General features: G+C 38.7%; 1 pseudogene; it reads right to left on the reverse strand.

Moving 5' to 3' along the window:
- Positions 1–9,928: 9,928 nt before the first annotated feature.
- Positions 9,929–12,068, reverse strand: LOC116645002 (annotated as a pseudogene).
- Positions 12,069–14,009: the final 1,941 nt, after the last annotated feature.

Below are 14,009 nucleotides of genomic sequence, written 5' to 3' on the forward strand. Positions count from 1 at the left end.
GGTGTAAGAAAGTGGTCCTGTTTCATTCTTCTGCATGTTGCTGTCTGGTTTTCCCAACACCATTTGTTGAAGAGACTTTTTTCATTTGGGTATTCTTTCCTGCTTTGTCAAAGATTAATTGACCGTATATTTGTTGGTTCAGATCTCTTAGGACTTCTTAATCTTTAGGTTCACCTTTTACTCTTCCTTGCAATTTATTTATGGAAGAAGCCAGATCCTTTGCCTGTAGAATTTCCCACAGTATGAATTTTTGCTAATTGTATCCCCATGGTGTAGTTTAATTTATTTTTCTATTTGCTGTATTTCCTGTAAACTGGTAATTAGAACCAGAGGTTTGATCAGATTTTTAATTTTTTGGCAAGAAGACTTCAGAGGTGGGGTATGTGCTTTCTAATGCATGGCATCGGGGACACATAATACCTTGTGCCCCACCTTTGTGGGGTGAAGTTTGACCAGTGAGCACAGGTGTTGTCAGCCTGAGCCCTCCATTATAAATGTTCTCATCTGCATCTTGCCTAATGGTTTTAGCAACCATTGATAATTATCGTCAAGATCAGGCATTAGCAGACTTTTTCTGTAAAGGGCTGGGTAGTGACTATTTTCAGCTTTGCAGACCATATGGTCTCTGTCATTGCAGTGGGCCCGCAGCTTTAGGCAAATGTAAATTATGGGCATGGCCGTGTTCCTATGAAACTTTATTTACCATCTTAGATTTGGCCCGCTAGCCATTATTTGCCAACTCCTGACCTACAACCAATTATTTCATTAGGGGTTGCAAAATAATATAATAATTCTGTCATTCTTTGTTAATTGAAGTGCCTCTGTAAAGAATTTCACCTCATCAATTATTGATTACTCTAAGGAACTGTTTGTAAAGGAAAGGCAGGATAAAGGCTTGAGTCTTTCCCTTTAATCTATTTTCAGAATAAGGAGTTGGTTTCTCACCATCTTCCAGAGGTGATCATTTTGGTTTAAGTATCATCATGAAATTATGGATATTAAGCGTATTTGATATTTCAGTCTTCCTAGACTTAGGCCCTGTAGACACCCAGGAGAACCCTATTGCTGGTGTCTCTTGGTAGTCACATTGCCGTCATATGGAACTTTGGAGGTACTGTTAGCTCTGGGCCAGAATGTCTCAGTTGTAGGTTTTTTTTTAATTGCAATATAATTGACATACAATATTATATTAGTTTCAGGTGTACAACAGAGTGATTTGACATTTGTGTCCATTGCAAAAATTGTCACTATAACAAGTCTTGTTACCGTCTGTCACTTACAAGTTAATACAGTGTTGTTGACTGTATTCCCCATGCTGTCCATTACATCCCATGACTTATTTATTCCATAACTGAAAGTTCGTACTTCTTAGTCCCCTTCACCCAATTCACCCCTATCCTCAATACCTTTCCCCTCTGGCAGCCACCTATCTCTGTATCTATGAGTCTGGGTTTTGTTTTGTTTTATTTGTTTTTATTTTTTAGATTCCAATCTAAGTGAAATCATGTAGTTTTTTGTCTGTCTTATTTTACTTAGCAAATTCCCTTAAGGTCCATCCATGTTGTTACAAATGGTAAAATATCATTCTTTTTTATGGCTGAGTAGTATTCCACTATCTCTATCTCTATCTCTATATATCTCACATCTTTATTCATTCACCCATGGATAGGCACATAGATTGTTTCCATATCTTGGCTATTGTAAATAATGCTACAGTGAACATAGCAATGCATGCATCTTTTTGAATTAGTGTTCCATTTTTTTTCAGCTAGATATCCGGCAGTGGAATTGCTCGATCATATGGTAGCTCTACTTTTAATTTTTTGAAGAACCTCCATACTGTTTTCCATAATGGCTGCACCAATTTACATTCCCACCAACAGTGCACAAGGATTCCATATTCTCCACATCCTCGCCAGCACTTGGTATTTCTTGTCTTTATGATACTAGCCATTTTGACAGGTGTGAGGTGACATCTTATTGTGGTTTTGATTTGCATTTCCCTGATGATTGGTGATATTGAGCATCTTTTCATGTGTCTGTTACCCATCTGTATGTCTTCTTTGGAAAAATTTCTATTCAGATCTTTTGCCCATTTTTAAATTGGATTCTTCGGGCTTTTTTGTTTTGTTTTTGTTATTAGGTCATATGAGTTTTTTTTATATATTTTGGATATTAACCCCTTATCAGATACGTGATTTGCAAATATCTTCTCTCATTCAGTAGGTTGCCGTTTCATTTTGTTGATGGTTTCCTTCACCATGTGGAAGTTTTTTAGTTTGATGTAGTCTCATTTATGTTTGCTTGCCTTTTTCTTGCCTTTGGGGTCAGATCTTCAGAAAAACATCATAAGACAAATGTCAAGGAGCTTGCTGCCTAGGTTTTATTCTAGGAATTTTATGGTTTCAGGTCTTATATTCCTGTCTTTAATCTATTTTGAGTTGATTTTTATATGCTATAACATAGTGGCCCAGTTTCATTTTTTTGCATGTAGTGGTCTGGTTTTCCTAATGTCATTTGTTGAAGACACTGTCCTTTACATATTGTATATTCTTGCCTTCTTTGTCATAAATTAATTGTCCATATAAGCACAGGTTTATTTATGGGCTCTCTATTCTTTCTGATGTGATTGTAAATGGGATTGTTTTCTTGATTTCATTTTCTGATAGTTCATTATTAGTGTATAGAAATGCAATACATATTGGTATATTAATTTTGTATCCTGCAACCTTACTAAATTGATTTATTCTCACAGTTTTTTTGATGGCATCTCTAGTTTTCTATCTATAGTGCCATGTCATCACTACAAATAGTGACACTTTTACTTCTTCCTTTACAATTTGTATGCCTTTTATTTCTTTTTCTTACTTAATTGTGGCTGGGACTTTGAACACCATGGTGAATAACAGGGGGGATAATGGCTTGTTTAGTTCATAATCTTAGAGGAAAAGCTTTCAGCTTTTCAGTATTGTGATACTAGCTGTGTTTTGTCATGTATGGCCTTAGGCATGTTCCTTCCATACCCACTTTGTTGAGAGTTTTTATTGTAAATCAATGTTGAACTTTGTCAAGTGTTTTTTCTGTATCTATTGAGATGATTATGTGATATTTATCTTTCATTTTGTTCATGTGGCAGATCACATTGATTTACAGGTGTTGACCTTGCTTTGCTGGAGTTAATCCCACTTGATTAGGGCGTATGATCTATTAATGTATTGTTGAGTTCAGTTTGCTAGTATTTTGTTGAGAATTTTTGCATGTATGTTCATTAGGGATGTTGACCTGTAATTTGTGTGTGTGTGTGTGTGTTTGTGTGTGTGTGGTACCCTTGTCTGGTTTTGGTATGCTGACCTCATAAAATGAGTTTGGAAGCTTTCCCTCCTCATCAGTTTTTTGGAAGAGTTTGAGAAGGATAGGTATTAAATCTTTGAATGTTTAGTAGAGTTCATTATTGAAGCCATCTGGCCTTGGACTTTTGTTTTTGAGGTTTTTTGATTATTGATTCAATCTCCTTACTAGTAATTGGTCTATTCAGATTTCCTGTTTCTTCATGAATTAGTCTTGGAAGATTGTAAATTTCTAGGAATTTATTTCTTTTAGGCTGTTCAATTTGCTGGCATATAATTGTTCACGGGTCTCTTATGTGATCCGTATTTCTGTGGTATGAATTGTAACATCTTTTTCATTTCTCATTTTATTTATTTGAATCCTATTTTTTTCTCGGTGAGTGTAGCTAAAGGTTTGTTAATTTTGTTAATCTTTTCAAAGAACCAGTTCTTAGCTGCAGTGATCTTTTCTATTTTTTTTAGTCTCTATTTAATTTATTTCTGTTTTGATCTTTATTTCTTTCTTTATTTCCTCCTTTTTACTAACTTTGAGCATTATCTTTTCTTATTTTTTAAGTTATTTTTTAGGTGTAAAGGTAAATTTTTCATTGAGATTTCTGTTGTCTCTTGAGGCAGGCTTGTATTGCTATGAACTTCCCGCTGAGAACCACTTTTGCAGTATCCCATCAATTTTGGTATGTTGTATTTCTTTTTCATTTGTCTCTAGGTATTTTTTGATTTCTCCTTTGATTTCTTCTATGACCTAGTTGTTGTTCTATAAAATGTTGGTTAATCTCCACATATTTGTAGTTTTCCCAGTTTTCTTCTTGCAGTTGATTTCTAGGTTCATACCATTGTGATGAGAAAAGATGCTTGATCTGATTTCAATCTTGAATTTACTGAGACTTATAATGTGGTCTAACATGTGATCTATCCTGGAGAATGTCCCATGTGCATTTGAGAAGAATGTGCATTCTTCTGCTTTTGGATGAATGTTCTGTATATATCTGTTAAGTCCATCTGGTCTAATATGTCATTCAAAGCCATAGTTTCCTTATTGATTTTATGTCTGGATGATCTACCCATTGATGTAAGTATGGTGTTAAAATTTCCTAATATTACTGTGTTACCTTTTAATATTTGTTTTATATATTTTGGTGCTTCTATGTTTGGGTGCATATATATTTATAAATGTTATATCTTCTTGTTGGGTTGATCCCTTTAACATTATGTAGTGCCCTTCTTTGTCCTTTGTTACAGTCTTTGTTTTAAAGTTTATTTTGTCTGATATGAGTGTAGTTATACTAGGGTTCATTTTATTTCCATTTGCGTGGGGTATTTTTTTTTTATGCCTTCACTTTCAGTCTTTGTGTGTCCTTACTTCTGAAGTGAGTCTCTCGTAGGCAGATGGATCTAGTTTTATTATTCATTTAGCTGCTCCATGTTTTTTGGTTGGAGGATTTAGTCCGTTTTTATTATTTAAAATAGTTATTTAAAATAATTATTGATAGGTATATGCTTATTGCCATTTTGTTAATTGTTTTCTGGCTGTTTGTGTAGTCCCTCTCTGTTCCTTTCTTCTCTCTTCCCTTGTAGTTTGATGACTTCCTTTACTATTACATTTCAATTTCTTCCCCATTTTTTCTTTTGTGTATTTACTATAAGTTTTTGCTTTGTGGTTTATGGTAAAGTTCACTTATTAAAACTTCCTAGGCATATAACAGTCTGCTTTGAGTTCAACTGAAATTTGAACACCGCAAACTCTACATTTTACTCCCCCCACCGTGCTTTTGATATCATTTTTCACATCTTTTTATTTTATGGAACCCTTAACTAATTATCGTAGTTTTAGTTAATTATACTACTTTTGTCTTTTAACCTGTGTAGTAACTTTATACATGATTAATATACTACCTTTACTATATATTTACCTTTTCCAGTGAGATTTTATTTCTTCAAATAAGTTTTCTGCCCCTTTTTCTTTTCTTTTCCTGGGACCCCGATATGTGACTGTTATTCCACCTGATGTTGTTGCAGAGATCCCTTAAGTTATCTTCATTTTTAAAAATTCTTTTTTCTTTTTGTTGCTCTGTGTGGGTGAATTCCATTGCTTTATCCTCCAGTGTGCACTGATCCATCTTTCTGCCTCGTCCAGCCTTCTGTTGAACCCCTTTAGTGTATTTTTCGGTTCATTTACTGTGTTCTTCAGCTCTGTGATCTCCATTTGGTACTTTTCTATGTTTTCTGTCTTTTTGTTGAAGTTCTCATTGTGTTCATGCATTCTTCTCCCAAGTTCAGCGAGCATCTTTATGGACCATCATTTTGAATTATCAGGTAGATTTTTTAATCTCTGTATCATTAAGGTCTTTTTCTGAGGTTTTGTCTTGTTCTTTAGTTCAGAACATGTTTCTCTATTTCTTCATTTTGCTTGACTCTCTGTGTTTGTTTCTTGTATTAGGTCTAACAGCTAGCTGCCTCTCCCAGTCCTGAAGGACTGGCCTTCTGTAGGGGATGATCCTTCTTGGTCAAACCTGCCCCAGCTCCTGGTTGTCTCTCAAACCTTTGTGACTGTCTAAACGGCCTGATTGGCCTCACTGATGTGGATGTGCCCAGATCTGCCCGTGATCAAGGGGACGAATCTTGTTTAACACCTAGTTGCAGGCCGACTGGGAGCCAGACCCTCAGGCAGCAGCTCCTAAGTATGCAAGTACATACAGCCCTGTGGGGCTATAGTCGTAGCTGTAGGAAGGCCCCAGGGCTGCGCGAGGATGGTGTCTCCCGGCTTCTGTCCCCTGGGTTTGCTGAGCCTCCCTCCAGAGGTGTGAGAAGCTTGAAGCCTGTGCCTCAGGCTGAAGCTCCGGCTAAGTAAATAGGCCTTCTTTCTCAGCAAGATTGGGCTCGTGGTTCCTTCTGTCGTCTGCGGGGCACTGCCCCGGAGGGGTGGCCTGCCAGGAGCCTGCCGGCCGTCTGTCCGATCGTTGCACTGATGTGGCGCCCTGGGGCTCAGGACGGAGCTGCTGTAGGGATGGCCCAGGCCTGCGGGCTTTAGGCAGGCCACCGGGCGGTGTGCGCCGTGGGGCACGCTCGCGACAGGAAGGCAAACGCCCGCTGTGTGCCCGCGGGCTGCCGCAGCGCGGCCCTTACTGAGGCTCAGTAGCTGACAAGGCAGGGGCCTCTTCCCGCCGCTGTCCCGCCCAGGACGCTGCAGTTTTCAGTTTAGTTGGGTAAGGAAAACATTTACTGTCTGTTAAACTCAGAAATCGGATTCTTTCGCGCAGTTTTACGCATTTTGACCTCGGTTAATAGACTTGCTTTTAGCATGACGAGGTCACCTGGTGTGGAGCCAGACTGCCATGTAAAAGTTCAGAATGCAGCATTATTTCATTAGCCTACAATGTGACATTAGATTTCATGCCATATGTTTTCTCATTAGTGCCAAGTGGGGAAAAAACGGGCATATTTCGGGCGCCTGGGTGGCTCAGTCGTTAAGCGTCTGCCTTCGGCTCAGGTCATGATCCCAGGGTCCTGGGATCGAGCCCCGCATCGGGCTCCCTGCTCCGCGGGAAGCCTGCTTCTCCCTCTCCCACTCCCCCTGCTTGTGTTCCCTCTCTCGCTGTGGGTCTCTCTCTGTCAAATAAATAAAATCTTAAAAAAAAAAAACAAAAACGGGCATATTTGAAGAGCTCAAGTTTTGGTACATACCAAAAAACTCTCTCCTGATCTATCAGCCATATTTCACTTGGCTCAGTTGGCTCTGATAATGTTCTTCCTCGCTTCTTTTCTCCGTTACTTCAGTTCTTCAAATGCATCGCCTGTGTTTTTTCCCTCTGCCCTGGCCAAACTTTCACCCCAGACCCATCTCCTTAGATGTTTATGGTCATGTGTGGACTCCTCTAATTGTTTGTCCAATTGGCAGGCTTGCTGCTTTGACACTTCCCTTCACCCTTTCTTTCCTTGGATTTACAGATGACCTTTTTTTTCCCTTCTCATCTTGATGATTCTTTTCCTCTCTTCTCTTTTCCCAGCCCGTTAACAGTGTTCCCAGATCTTGTTTATATATCCTCAGCATTTGTCTTTCTAAGTTACTCTGACTTCCTTGGGAAGCTCATGGGTTTGCCAGTCTTATTTTCATGATTTCAATTACTCCCCACATGCAGATGACTTTTGGAACTCTGCATCTCATCCTGAGCTCTGATGTTTCTATTTCTGTATTTGTTGTGGAATATAAGATGTTTCAACTTTGACTTTTTCTAACACATAAAAATAAAATCCAAGGGAAGGGAGCACCTCATGTTCTTGAGATACCTTTTAAATGTACTTATGTCACTCATGGAGCCCCTGGCTGCTGGTTGATCAGTGAAAAGATTTTGAAGATGGGTTTATTTTATTTTTGTGTGTGTTTTTTTTAATTTATATTTTAGGTGGTTAACATACAGTGCAAAATTGGTTTCTGGAGTAGAATTCATTGATTCATCACTTACATACGATACCCAGTGCTCATCATAACGAGTGTCCTCCTTCATCCCCATCCCCCAGCTAGCCCAGCCCCCACCCACCTCCTTCAACCCTCAGTTTGTTCTCTATTGTTAAGAGTCTCTTATGGTTTATTTCCTTCTCTCCTTACCGCCCTCCCATATGTTCTTCTGGTTTTTTTTTCCTTAAATTCCACATATGAGTGGTATCATATGGTATTTGTTTTTCTCTGACTGGCTTATTTCACTTAGCATAATATTCTCTAGCTCTATCCATGTTGTTGCAAATGGCAAGATTTCATTCTTTTTGATGGCTGAGTAATATTCATTATATATATACACACAGCATCTTATTTATTCATTCATCATTTGATGGACATTTGGGATCTCTCCATAGTTTGGCTATAGTTGAGGATGCTGCTATGAACATCGGGGTGCATGTATCCCTTTGAATTAATATTTTTGTCTTCTTTGGGTAAATACCTAGTAGTGTAATTGCTGGATTGCAGGGTAGTTCTATTTTTAACTTTTTGGGGAACCTCCATACAGTTCTCCAGAGTGGCTGCACCAGTTTGCATTCCCACCAACAATGCAAGAGGGTTCCCCTTTCTCTGCATCCTTGCCAACACCTCTTGTTTCTTGTGTGTTAATTTTAGCCATCTGACAGGTGTGAGGTGGTATCTCCTTGTGGTTCTGATTTGAATTTCCCTGATGATGGGTGATGTTGAGCATCTTTTCATGTGTCTGTTGGCCATCGGGATGTCTTTTTTGGAAAAGTATCTATTCCTGTCTTCTGCCCATTTCTTAACTGGATTATTTATTTTTGGGGTGTTGAGTTTGATAAGTTCTTTATATGTTTTGGATACTAACTATGAGATATGTCGTTTGCATATATCTTCTCCCATTCCATAGGCTGCCTTTTAGTTTTGTTGATTGTTTCTTTCACAGTGCAGAAGACTTTTATCTTGATGAAGTCCCAATGGTTCATTTTTGCTTTTGTTTCCCTTGCCTCTGGCGACATGTCTAGTAAGAAGTTGCTATGCCCGAGGTCTTAGAACACAGGCTCTTTCTGTGTTTTTCTCTAGGATTTTGATGGTTTCCTTTGTCACAGTTTGGTCTCTCATCCATTTTGAATTTATTCTTGTGTATGGTGTAAGAAAGGTGGCCTAGTTTCATTCTTCTGCATGTTGCTGTCCGGTTTTCCCAACACTATTTGTTGAAAAGACTGTCTTTTTTCCATTGGATATTCTTCCCTACTTTGTCAAAAATTAGTTGACCATATAGTTGTGGGTCTATACCTGAGTTCTCTATTCTGTTCCATTGATCTATGTGTCTATTTTTGTGCCAGTACCATCCTGTCTTGATGACTACAGCTTTGTAATATAACTTGAAGTCTGGAATTGTGATGCCTCCAGTTTTGTTTTTCTTTTTCAAGATTGCTTTGGCTATTTGGGGTCTTTTGTGGTTCCATACAAATTTTAAGCTTGTTATTGCTCTGTGAAAAATGCGGGTGGTATTTTGATAGGGATTGCATTAAGTGTGTAGATTGCTTTGGGTAGTATAGACATTTTAACAGTGTTTGTTTTTCTAATCCATGAGCATGGAATGCTTTTCAATTTCTTTGTGTCCTCTTCAATTTCTTTCATAAGTGTTCTATAGTTTTCAGAGTACAGATCTTTTACCTCTCTAGTTAGACTTATTCCTAGGTCTCTTAATATTTTTGGTGCAGTTGCAAATGGGATTGATTTCTTGATTTGAAGATGGGTTTAAAGCTTTCTGAAAGTTATCTCTCAGGAGTTATTTATTTTAATTTAATTTAATTTTATTTGTGGCAGTCATCTGATTTATAAAAAGATGCAACAAATTTTATTTTTTTTATTTTTTATTTTTAAAGATTTTATTTATTTATTTATTTATTAGAGAGTGAGTGAGAGAGAAACAGCATGAGAGGGGAGAGGGTCAGAGGGAGAAGCAGGCTCCCCGCTGAGCCGGGAGCCCGATGTGGGACTCGATCCCAGGATCCTGGGATCATGACCTGAGCTGAAGGCAGTTGCTTAACCAACTGAGCCACCCAGGCGCCCAAGATGCAACAAATTTTAAAATGATACAAAATATCAATTTCAAAACAACATTAGAAAGTGAGTGTATTTAACCATACTCAGCTCATAACAAAGCAAATGAATAAGTGGAATAATAATTCATGCTATAGCATATTGCTGTAAGAATTGGTAACGGGAAAAGTTGGTAAAAGAAGGCAGAGGAACTCTATTAAGAATTAGAACCGAGGGGCTCTATAATCAATTGGCATCTGCTCAGTGTTGTACCTATGGTTAGAAATGTCCCTGATGGGAACTCCAGGGATCTTCTGGATCCTTCCCTTAAGATCCCAGTCAACTGTGGCCACAGTATAACACTTGTGTTGAGTTACTCTCTATACTAAGCAGTCATCTGCTTCCTTTGTGTGTGCATGGTAATCATTCAAATCTTGGATCCTTGACAATCCTTAGAGCCACATGATACTTTTGCCCCAATTTCTCAATTTCAGCCATTACATAGTCAGTTATATAAGGATACACTTGGCATACAGACAGTCCATCTTTGACTGTTGTAAGTTGAGTTTGGCTTTATTGGAAGGGTTGATAAAGTTAGTATCAACCAGGATGTGGTAAGGTGGGCCCTGCTGTGTGTTTTATTGGAAGAATAGATAGGAAGGATGTTGGGGGACTTCTCTTTCCCTGAGTGCACTGTGATCTTTCTTTTTAGGGGTCTTAATCTATCCTTCTCTAAGCCTCTCATCTCTGAGACTAAGCATTCACTTCATGGTTGCATACATCCTTGCTTTCTTTTGCTTCCTCATTTCACACTGCACTCTTGTTGTTAATAGCTATTTATTTTCCGCTTCCATTACATCCTGTCTGCGTTGGCCCAGTCTCTGCGGGCTGTCCTTTGCTTTAGACTACTCTATGACATTACTTCTGTATTTAACATATCTTGTCCCACTACACATTTCCCTCCTTTCCGTGAAGATTTTCCAGACTCATTCTGACCACCTTCAGGGATGCCAGCAGCTGAGCTGTATTTTTCTCTCAACCATAAAATAAAGAGGAATTTATTTTTTTCATAACTTAAAAGCTTCCCTAAGCCAATTATTTTCTGGGCTGATAAAAAAGAGAGCCGTGCTCTTCCAGGTTTGCCTTTTGAGAATATGAGTGTTTAATATGTCTGTCACACAACACAATTGCTTAACCTTAATATGTAATAAATATAAAACTATCTTCCCTAACGGTGTGCTTCTTTTCCTGTACAACTATCACTTTTATTTCATCAAAAAAAAAAAATTGCAGCTTTTCACTGTATCCTAATCTTCACCATCAAGTATATGTCAATCCAGTAATGCATTATGTAGCCGTGTGGTGGGGTGATACAGTCATTAAGATTGAGTCTGAAAAGCCTATTGAGAAACGCCATTCAGGGCAAATAAATGCAATAAAATCTAACTGTAGTTCTGCTTCTCCTTGCCAATCTTGAATTAAGACATATAGTAAATGTGGTAGGATTTAGAAGTGATATTTTCCCCTTTATAAACCTTTTTGCCCCTTATTAATTGAAGCATTTCATTAACTGGATTGTTCTCATTTTGCTGAGTCAGAGCGCAGTTGGACTTTGGTAACTGTAAATATATTCCCTTTTAGGAGGTATTTTAAACATTTTTATTAATGCTGGGGAAGAGATGATAGATCCTTTAGAATTATGGGAAGTGAGCAAAACACTTTGGGGAAAGATGAAAAGGAAAAATATTTTTGTCACTTTGTTTTTATTTTAGAGTAATATTATAAAATAACATCTTTCTAGCTTTTGTTGTATCTATAATAATTTTGAGAAAGCTGTATTTAGGTATAGTAACAATGACTGTTTTGCTAAGTATATAAGGATACATTTAGAGAAATTATAGTCTTAAAGACAACATATACCTTCTCAGGTTGCTGTCTGGACATTTACAGAGCAACAGTCCTAAAGGAATTGTATCCTATAAATGGTACTAATGCATATCTTTGAGCCTACACCCGATGCTGACAGTGGACAAATAGGTATGAAAACTGCGGATTTTCAGTGATGAAGATAAAGGAATTCATTCATTTGTTCAACATATATTAAAGGCTTCCCAGATGCTATGATTTATGAATATTTTGACATACATATTTTATAGTTAAAGATTTTTGGGAAGTTCAGCTGATCAGATTCAATATTTCTTCATGGAAATGATGGGGTATTAGATTTATTGTTTATTTATTTATTTTAAAGCTTTTATTTATTTATTTGATAAAGAGAGACACAGCAAGAGAGGGAACACAAGCAGGGGGAGTGGGAGAGGGAGAAGCAGGCTTCCCGCGGAGCAGGGAGCCCGATGTGGGGCTTGATCCCAGGACCCTGGGATCATGACCAGAGCCGAAGGCAGTTGCCCAACCGACTGAGCCACCCAGGCGCCCCTAGATTTATAATTTAAAAATCTAGGTTAAAAATGTATAGCATTCAAGACTATCAAGACAAAGTGCTGACTTTGTCACATCCTCTGGAGGGTGTGGTACACTATCACGGATGGATGGAGAGCGGAGGAATCTTGGAGATCATTCAATATATTTATTTATTTGGCAAGTAGTTACTCTGTGCTGGCTTCTGATAGGTGCTTGTGCTATAGTGATAAACAACGTATCAAAGGCTCTTGTATTCTTAGAAATTACATTCCAGTGGTGGAGATTGAGGACAGACAAATTAATTAGTTAAATTGAGCTTGTAGAAGGTTGTTGGAGAAAGAAAACGGTGCTATGATAGAAAATAAATGGTAAGGAATTTTAATTTTTTTTTTAAGATTTTATTTATTTGTCAGAGAAAGGGAGAGAGCACAAGCAGGGAGAGTGGCAGTCAGAGAGAGAGGGAGAAGCAGGCTCCCCGCTGAGCAGGGAGCCCGATGTGGGACTCGATCCCAGGACGCTGGGATCATGACCTGAGCCGAAGGCAGACGCTTAACGGACTGAGCCACCCAGGGGTCCCAATGGTAAGGAATTTTAAAAATGAGGTAATTAGGGAGGTGCTCCTTGAAGACTTTATACTGAAGTTGAGATCTGTAAGGGAGAATGAGCTTGGCAAGGACAATCCACATCAAGGACATAGCCTAAAGCAGGAAAGAGCTTGGACTATTCACGGAACTTAACAAAGGCCTATGTGACAGGAAGGCAGTGTGTCCGGTGGTTCAAGGTGGGACTGGATGGAAGGCAGGGGCCACACCGTAGTGCCTTGCTGTATGGAGTTTGGATTTTAATCTGTACTTAGCGGAAAACTATTGAATACGAAATAGATATAATCTAATTGATATTTTTGGAAACTCACTTTTGGCTATTGCAAGGAAAACAGTTTGTAGTGGGGCAAGCTTGGAAGTGGGAAGAATAGTTAGGAGGCAGTTTTATAGTGGACAAGGTCGAAGGTTGGATGAAGGTGGAAGATTAGAGGCATGCTTTGGAAGCAGAGTTGAGTTGACTTGCTAATAGATTGGATGTGAGGATGAGACACAGTGTAGAATCAAAGATGACTCCTAGTTGGAGTCATTTTGGCTGAAAACTTGAGAGAATGGTGGTGCCATTTGTTATGATGGGAAAACTGTGTTGGGTGGGAGTTAGAGATGAAAACTAAGACTGGTCTTAGACTTAGGTTAAATTTGAAATATATTTTTTAAAAATTTATTTCTTTTGGAGAGAGAGAAAGAGTGCGAAAGCGGGGGGTGGGGAGGGACAAAGGAAGAGGGAGAAAGTCAAGCAGACTCCATCCTGAGCGGGCTCCACGTGGGGCTCGATCTCATGACCTGAGATCATGACCTGGGCGAAATCAAGAGTTGGATGCTTAACTGACTGCACTACCCAAGCGCCCCGAATTTGAAATATTTATAAGAATACAAGTGGTGGTGTTCAGTAGGCAGTCTGGAACCCAGAAGAAAGTTATGAGCTGCAGATATAAAACTGGGGGGAATTGTCAGATGGTATTGAAAGCTGTTGGAGTAGATGAGACAATCCAAGGGAAAGATTGCAAACAGAAGAACAGTGGCTCAAGGCCAAGTGCTAGGATGCTCCAGCATTTAGAGATTTGATAGAAGAGGAACTGGCAGAGAACATTGAGAAAGAGCGGTCAGGAAGAGAGCTGGAACAGTGCTTCAATCACTGAA

The sequence above is a fragment of the Phoca vitulina genome, unplaced genomic scaffold (assembly GCF_004348235.1).
Source record: "Phoca vitulina isolate PV1807 unplaced genomic scaffold, GSC_HSeal_1.0 scaffold31, whole genome shotgun sequence".
Taxonomy (NCBI): Eukaryota; Metazoa; Chordata; class Mammalia; order Carnivora; family Phocidae; genus Phoca; species Phoca vitulina.